Genomic DNA, 8,563 nt, shown 5'->3' with positions numbered 1-8,563 from the left:
AATCTCAACATGTCCATTTCACTCCTATATATTACATTTTATTGACAGCTTTTAAATATCATAATGATCTATATAAAAAGGATATCAATAAACAAATATTAATTTCTTGGCCGATTTTTATTAAAATTTGTTTCTCCATACATGCACAGTGTTTTTGAAAATGAACATTTTTTACAGTGCACTTGCTGCGTATATGGTATTTTATTTTTCAGTAAAGATAATCTATTTGGCTGTCAATGTCTCATTCGTTAAGACTGTTGGTCCACTGCCAATGGTTTAACAAACCAATGGAGAGTAGCCAGATGTTTTGGATTGTTTGAGAAGAATCTTTTAAATGTATAGTCTACGGGGTACTTCTGCAGTTACTTCAATACTTGGTATTGCAATACTGCTATAAGTATTGATTCCTTAGAAGACAGTGTAACAAACAAGGAGTCTTCTGTATTTTCCAACCCCAAAACTGAATCGATAAAAAGCCCCATTTTTTAGATAAACTATTTAGAAGTTTTGTCTTTGGCCCCTTGTTTTTTCCTTTCTTCTCAAGAGATTCAGACACCTCAAGATTCTCACCTATTTCCTCTGAGTTTCTCCAGGAGAAACTGTCTCTTGATTCTCATAGCAGTGGGCTGGAAAAACTCTAACTGCATGCTGTCCCCAAAGTAAACAAACATGGGTTCAGGTTTGCCAGACATTTCCTTCAGAAGTTCATAAAGGTAAACAATGTTCCCTTGGGAGAACCACCCAGGATTAGCCCGAAATGGCAGCACCTCTGTCTCCCCTTCATTCGTGAGTGTCTGGAAAGACCTCTGACTTGGCGAATGGGAAAAAGAAACCAGGTTTCAGTGCATTTGAAATCACGATGTCAACACAATCTTCAAAATTATTTCCAAGGATATATTTGCAGAGAAGTCCATGATAATCATTGTGAGAACTGGTAATTAACAGAAGAATTTTCCTAGCATTTTTGAGCTGTTCGGGATGCTTTCTTAGATTCGAGACAACTGTGTAAATATGTGCCTAGATCTTTCTCTCTCTCTTTTTATTTCTGGAAAGTATAATCAACAGTTTTCCTTAAAAGCTGACATTTTAAAATTGTGTTGTAGACCAGTAGCTACATCCTTCCAAAAATCAAATGCTTTTTGATTACTGTTCTGCTTGTTAAGGAGTCTACCACCCTGACACATAGAAGAGCTTCTGGCAGGTCAAAGTAGTTATCATAAAAATAACAAATTTATGAGCAGAAAGGCATGCCAGTGTGTGACACAAAGAGTTTCCATACCTCCATGCCATACGCCTCTACCAGTGCTTTTGGTTCCTGGGGTTTGCCCTGAGCACAGTACCATTAACTGCAAGTTTAATGGATGCCCCATCTTCCAGACCTCATGCCAAATTCTTGTAACAGAAATCATAATCCTCTGGGGTTACAGTGAGCAATTCCATACAATACCCTCTCTCCCTAACTAAGAACTGAACAAAGGTATTATAAATGGTTGGGTGCTTTGGGGAATGTTGTTGCAACACAGAGTGAGGTCTAAGAGTCCAGGTCTAAGCTGACCATGTGGTAGGTGGCCAGGGAGAAGTACTGAGGCACGGCGGCAAGCAGAGCACTGGTGAGCATTTCTGCTGGGGAGCCCATCCTGACTTTCTTTTTCTATAACAGCAAAATATGGACACAAATCTATGAACTTGTCTCATATTGACTTTAAAAAATATTTACTTATATACTTGAAAGGAAGAGTGACGAAGAGGGAAAGGACACACACACACACAGAGAAAGAGAGAGGGAGAGAGGGAGAGAGAGAGAGAGGGAGAGAGGGAGGGGAGGGGAAGGGAGAGGGAGAGGGAGAGGGAGAAGGGGAGGGGGAGGGGGAGGGGGAGAGGGAGAGGGAGGGGGAGAGGGAGGAAGGCAGACAATCATCTATCAGCTGATTCATTCCGTGACTGCCCACAACAGCTGAGGATGGGCCAGTTTGTTATGAGCCAGTCACTCCAGTCATGTTTTCCACATGGGTGGTTGGGACCCAAATACTTGAGTCATCATCCGCCGTCTCCCAGGTACCTTAGCAGGAAGCTGGATCAGAATCAGAGTCAGGACTCAATCCCAGACACTCTAATATGGCATGTAGTTGTCTCAAGTTGGGGGTTAACCTGCTATGCCACAATGCCAATCCCCTCATATTGAGATTTGATTTGAGAAATATCATCGGTTTCATGTTGCTTGTGAAATAAAGCCTGATAGACTTCCTGACTAATTCTACATAAGTTGACCTCCTCTACACAGTTAGTATGAGACATTATATAGTAACCAGGACAGAGAACTTTTAAAATTATTAACTCTTAAAAAAGCAGAGTTAAAATAACAGAATCGATATCAAGCCCATAAAAATTTCCCCATATATAAAAATTTGAGTAAGAATTACAACAGCATCTATCTACTTTAATCAAATATGATGGTTATTATTAAAAATTTCAAACTATTTTTCTATTTTTCTCTTAAATTTCCAAATTATTAAAAATATGCACAGGAGTATAATTTCATATATGCATAATATACACTAATCATCATCTTAAGATATCAAATATTAAAGAATCAGATTTAGTGTAGCAGTTAAGACAACTGTATCCCATATTGGAGTGCCTGGGTTTGATTCCCAGCTCCAGCTCCTGATTCCAGGTTCCTGCTAAAGCAAACTCTGGGAAACTGCAGGCTCAAGTATTTGTGTTCCTGTGACCCACATGGGAGACTAAGCTTGCATTCCACAGCTCCTGGCTCCAACCTTAGCCCAGCTTCAGCTGTTGTAGGCATTTAGGGACTAAACTGGCAGATTAGAGTACTTTCTACCTGCCTGTCTGTCTTTATCCCTCTGCCTCTCAAATTGGTTTTTGAAAAAATACTAGAATGTTAGTAGCAACTTTCAATTTGTGTTCCTTTCTCATATCACCTAATCATTGTCTTGATATGGTTCCCAACCTGACTTTTTTTGTTAATTGTTCTCATTATAATTTTGTCCTTCATGTATATACCAGCAATGAATACTGCATAATATACAATATATAATACTGGTATTATACCAATATTGGTATAATATTGGGATTATATCTGTGTATACAGCTATTAATATTGTCACTGATTAAAAATATTGGTATAATATTGGTATTATTATAATAATATTGGTATTATATTATGGTATAATATTCCATAATTCATTATTAATTCTGTTAATGTACCTATATGTTGTTTCTTCTTACTTTTTTAATTTGCTATTACAAATTATGAATATTACTTGTTTCTTAGCACTATATGAAACAAATTCTAAAGAACTTACACACAGGGAGAGGTGTTGCTAAATCTAAAGGTATGCACATTTCATCTCTACTAAGTCAGACTAGTAAACAATGGTTTTATATATGCATAAAAGTAAAAATTTTGTGTTTATGCAATTTTTATTGGGCATAATGGTTCATATTTAAATACATGTATAGAATATGTGATGATTAGATCAGGATATTCATTAAATCTCTCTCTTCAAATTTTTATCATTTGTTTGTAGTAGAAAAATTTTAAATCCTCTCTACAAACTAAATACACAGTTAATTGTGGTTAGTCATGCTTATCTTACTGTACTGTAGAACATTAGGAGTTATTCTTCATTCAGCTTCACTCCTATATGTGTTGATCATCTGTCTATTCTTCTAACCTTCATATGCTTCTCAGTCTCTGTTCACCACTGTTTGAACCTCTACTTCTATGACATATATGATAAGCATATGAGAAATAATATGCAATATTTGTCTTTCTGTGCTTGTTGCATTTAACATATTTTCCTCTAGTTCCGTTCATATTGCTATAAATAATGAATTTCATTCTTTTTACTGCTCAATAATACTCCATTCTGTCTGTATACCATATTTTCTTTATCTATTCATCTATATTGTGAATGCCTATATTGATTCAAAACAATTGGTTATTATGAATAGTGTTGCACTAATAATGCAACTGCAGGGATGGACATTGTGGCACAGCAGGTTAAGCTGCCACATGGGATAGCCACATCCTATATCAGAGTGCCATGGACTGAGTACCATCTTCATTTCCAATCCAGTCAACTGTTAATGCATACCCTACGAGGCATGCTATGATGGTAAAGTAGTTAGGTCCCTGCCCCTCAAGTGAGAGACCTAGATAGAATTCCTGGCTTCTGACTTAGCATGGCCCAACCCTAGCTGTTTGTGGATATTTGAGGAAAGAACCAGTGAGTGAAAGATATTCTATCTTTCTCTTACTCTGCCTTTCAAATAAATAAAATATTAATAAACATCTAAAAACTCCAGTTAAAACATACAAATACAGAAAAACATCTTTTTAGCATACTGATTTTGTGTCCTTTGGCTATATACTTGGTAGTAATAGTAGTGGGTCATACGGGAATCCTATTTCTAGTATTTTGAGGAAATTTCATGCTGTCCTCTATAATTAATCTACCAATTTACATTCCTACCAACTGTGTTTTTAGAGTTCTCCTTTATATCCTCATGAGCTATTGTCATGTTTTGTATTTTTGATAACAACCTTCTAACTAATGTAAGATATCTCACATGGTTTTGATTTGCACTTCCATGATAATTAGTATGTTGATCTTTTTTTTTTCATATACCTGTTGCCTATTTACTTACTTTCTTTTGAGAAATATCTATTCAGGTCATTTGCCTATTTTAAAATCATATTATTTGCTTTGTTACTGTTGAGTTGTTTGAATTGTTTATACGTTCTGGGAACTAATCCTTTGACAAGTGAAATTTAATTTGTTATAAATATTTAACATTCTGAAGCATGAAAGAATGTGTAATTCTGTTGAGCTGTACAACTTAGATTCCAACACTAAATTAATCATAATAAAAGAATACTGTACACAGTCTTAAATGGCTTTAAGCAAGATATTAGTATAGTTCCCTAAAAGAACAGAATAGCACCGTGGTTGGATGAATAAAATATGGAGAAATGGTCCATTCATAAGAAATACAATAAAATCTCCACAGAGAATGCGAAATGTAGGAATGGGGTGCTTCTGATCCTAGAAAAATAACAGAAAAATGATAAGATCTTATTTCTTTCCTCTTAATAATTTCTTTTATCTTAGATATTTATGTTATTTAAACACTCCAGAAGATGTTTAGCCACTTGTGCATTCTATATCAATGCTTGTAAGCTTATAAACTTAGAACACCAAATACAGAATCTATTTTGACTTCACCCATCTATCTTATTACCTCATGCCTCATACTTCCTCCTTCCCACTTCACCTCACCAAAGCCGTCTTTTGCACTTCACTCATTATCAATTCAAATAACTTTGTCCTCATGCTGTTGATAAAGCTCCATGGGAGTCACAGTGCAGAAGGGAAATGGCTCAGAATTTGTTCTCATAGAAATGATATCCTAAATAATATATTATTAGAAATATAAAAGACAATACAGAGTTCACATTTGTTTTATGAACTTATACTTTTTTCCATTATGAAATATCTTGAGTTATTCCAAGTTAACCTTAAAAAGAACTGCATGAATAGCCCTCCACAGCAGGTGTTGCATGCCAGGAGACCATGGACTTCTGTGGACACTTAGAACCATCTCAAGTAGCTAATGACTCAGTGTTTACATATAATATTTCCAGTGGTGAAATAAAGGGCATGGTATATCTCACATACTTTTGGACAATGGCTGCACAGATATAAGTAGATAATTTTATGATGAGTAAAGGACAAATTTTCAAATGTATTTAACACTATAGGTTAATCTTGCATATCTTTGTTATACTTTTAACCAATGGTTTTCAGCTACTATCAAGGAGGTGAGTGAGGAAAATTTTTGACATTGAAAGTGTTTTTGAACACTGAAAGTATGGGAAACACTACTGTATTACAAATCCCTTCATTTCCAACATCATCCATACATATTTATATATATGTATATGTGTTTCATTTAATGTATGCATACATACATGCACATATATAGGTATGCTTACATGTATATATATTTTGTAAAAATGTGCATGCATACACACTTCTTTCTCTTGATGTATTTTCTCTTTACTACCAGAAGGATAGGGGAATATTCAGAAAAATATTTCTGTAGAGATATTCCTTCCAGCTCTGTCTGAGATACCATTTTAAATTATTAAGCAGGATACTTAACATTTGTACTTGAACATCTTATTTGTAAATAGATATATTAGCAGTACTAACCTGCAGGATTTCTCACATAAAAGGAACACAGAGTCCCTTGTAGCTGCATCTTTGTGGACATTAGGTATAAATCACTGAATACTCAACAGCAAAAGGATCACAAAGTCTAGCTGATTAAATATGAATCAGAAACGGAGATGAAGCAAATACTTAATAGCAGTCTCTTCTTATTTTCTTATTTACTATTTGGCTTTTGAAAACGGTTTCATTTTTTTCCCAAATTTTGCCAGCTTTGTTACTTGGAACACATTTTTTTTCCAGGCCAGAAAGTAATTATTAGCAAACATGAATATAGATGTGAAGTGCTTATTTTCTCTTCATTTGAGCAAAACTTCCTTTAATGGAAGAGACTGATCTTTTTAGGTAGCATAAAAATGACACCTCCTTCATACAACTCAATTTTGTAATTGAATTCTTCAACTGAAAATAAAAACAACAAGAATGATTCCTCAAATGGCCAACACTCAGCATCAGGATTTCTCTTGTTGACCCCGCTCAGAAAATTGTTATGGAAAATAATTATACTGGCTTTCTGACAGTGTTTGCACATACAAAATGAGATATAAATGACAGTCTTCACATTACTGCTAATAACAAAAATATTGGTGTCTAAATATTTATATTCTGGAAAATATGAGATGAAAGCTTGATTGAAATTTTAGAAGACAACAAATAAAACATATGCTAATCACTGAAACAGATTTTTAAAAAATTTATGAAGCAACCAGCATCTAATGTCCCCTAGTGATGCTTAATGGAGAAAGTTAAATTGAAAAGCGAAGAAAGAAAGAGAAGAAAAAATTACACCAAGCGAAAGGATGAGTGTAATAAAATTACTTTATCAGGTGATCCATGAGGTCCCTGCTTGCTCTTTGCCACAGGTCATGTGATAAATAACATACTCCAGAGAGTTTATGTAAATAGTGTCTTGGCACCAGGGAAAGGTAAGATTATAACTAACTCCTGGAAAAAGGTTTTGACGGCCTCATGGAACAGTTCTTTGGTGTGAGTTGATGTACAAGAAATTCAGTACAAGACAGTTTATCCTTTGTATCTGCTGTGTTTATAGATGTGAAAATGCAGATACTGTAGTGTACATACAGATGAACAACTATTTGAAAACATTCAAGTTTGTCCCTTGTATGACAGTTTTTTCTTTGCTTTTGCCCTTCAATGGAAACTTGTTCTCTTCCCACATGGAAACAAAATGTTGCAATGCGAATACAGGCTACAGAGAGTTAGTGTTTGTTGCTATTTAGAGAATGAAGGTTGCCTCGATGGATGGATTTGGAGTCCCTGACAAGACTTATGTGTTAATAAATGGGATATCTACAAGGTCATACTACCTGTAAGAGCTGGAACTTAGTCTTAGTAGTAATTGCTTTAGGTGAGTTCATCTAATCACCATTATAGAATGACACAATTTTCTTCAGAGCAAGCAGTTCCCATATGGTATTTATTATTTCCCAGTTTGAAACAAAAATTGAAGCCCATCTTTTTCTCAGCACTTCCACATTGCTTCCACATTGCATTCAGATTCCCTTAGCTACTAGCTACCTACCTAAATTAATTTGTAGTCTCTCATTTAATATATTAAATTTGTTTCCTCCTTCAAAGCAAGAGGGTACAACTTGTTATGTTCAGATTTATTTATACTTTAAAAATATATCATTAACTTACTTGTTGCAGATTTGACTAGGCATAGTAATGCACACTAAGTCTGGCAACATTTTACTCACACCTTTCTGAAGGAGCACAAGCAAGCCACATTTGAACTAGTTCTCTTGGCCGTATCATTTGACATATTTAATTTTCAGATTTGACTACTCTGAAACAATCACGCAGATTCGTGGCAATTCATTCTAAAATTTCTCTAAGTTTAATGTTGAATTGTGCCATTTTCATGGGTGATATATGAGAAAAAGTCATTAGATCCAGTTCAATGTACTGGGCTAGAACATTTTCTAATTTACATTGACTCACATTATACAGTCCAATAACTCTCATGAAGTGTTACTTTGTTTCTTGAAATAAGGATTCCCAGAGAAGCCATTCTTAAAACTACAGAGACCTTTGAAGCTGAGAACGTGGAAGATGTAAAGAGCACCTGCCAGATATCAAAGGTCTACTATATTAATGAACATTTTATTGTTTTCATGGCATGAATTTAGAACTCTGAGTTATGTGTGACAGAGGACTGAATGGGAGCACTCAAAAAATAAGTAAATAAAAAGGAATCTAATGATTCAAATCATTGTAAAGGACAAGGGATGAAGATAATTTCATATAGACTTAATACAAAGATCAGTTGATGGCACTAA

General features: G+C 34.9%; 1 pseudogene; it reads right to left on the bottom strand.

Annotated features, from left to right (window-relative positions):
• Positions 1 to 330: 330 nt before the first annotated feature.
• Positions 331 to 1,636, bottom strand: LOC138849871 (5'-nucleotidase domain-containing protein 1 pseudogene; annotated as a pseudogene).
• Positions 1,637 to 8,563: the final 6,927 nt, after the last annotated feature.

Source organism: Oryctolagus cuniculus, chromosome 5, assembly GCF_051225735.1.
Source record: "Oryctolagus cuniculus isolate XC-2025 breed Fujian yellow rabbit chromosome 5, ASM5122573v1, whole genome shotgun sequence".
Taxonomy (NCBI): Eukaryota; Metazoa; Chordata; class Mammalia; order Lagomorpha; family Leporidae; genus Oryctolagus; species Oryctolagus cuniculus.
Note: the sequence above shows the minus strand (reverse complement) of the source record. Positions and strands in the feature narration are given on the sequence as shown.